The following is a 369-nucleotide window of genomic DNA, read 5'->3' on the forward strand; positions in this document are numbered from 1 at the left end:
TGCCAGTGAAGCCTCACCACTCCGGCCGGTGCTGCCCTGCCAGCAGCCAATCTCTGCCAGGGGCAGAGCCAGTCCAGCTGTGAGAGAACAGCCAACTGGTGCCCTTGGGGCCCGTGGACCACAGGCAAAAGCTGAGCAGAGCAAAACGCTCCCAGAGGGCTCCAGCAGGTGAGTTAAATGTCTCTACAGACTTGGCCTCAGCACAGCCAGCATCAGGCTCTTGGAGGTCACAGCTCCTCCAGAGGGAAGGGTTCCATCTCCTCTCAGCACCCCCATTTAACCAGAGGCCGATTCTCCAGCACTTCTGCTATTTTACCGCTTTGATGCGCATCCCTTCCCTGCTCGCCCTGCCCCGGGGAGCCTGGGGCT

The 369-nt window shown here is 60.7% G+C and overlaps 1 protein-coding gene across 1 annotated transcript in view; it reads right to left on the reverse strand.

The window, feature by feature from the left end:
- INPP5J (inositol polyphosphate-5-phosphatase J) overlaps positions 1-369 on the reverse strand; it is a gene marked incomplete at its 3' end in the record, with an annotated part of 4,083 nt that overhangs the window by 3,356 nt on the left and 358 nt on the right. The gene's annotated exons all lie outside the window — the stretch shown is intronic.

Source organism: Buceros rhinoceros, unplaced genomic scaffold (genome assembly GCF_000710305.1).
Source record: "Buceros rhinoceros silvestris isolate BGI_N320 unplaced genomic scaffold, ASM71030v1 scaffold43816, whole genome shotgun sequence".
In the NCBI taxonomy this organism is placed as follows: Eukaryota; Metazoa; Chordata; class Aves; order Bucerotiformes; family Bucerotidae; genus Buceros; species Buceros rhinoceros.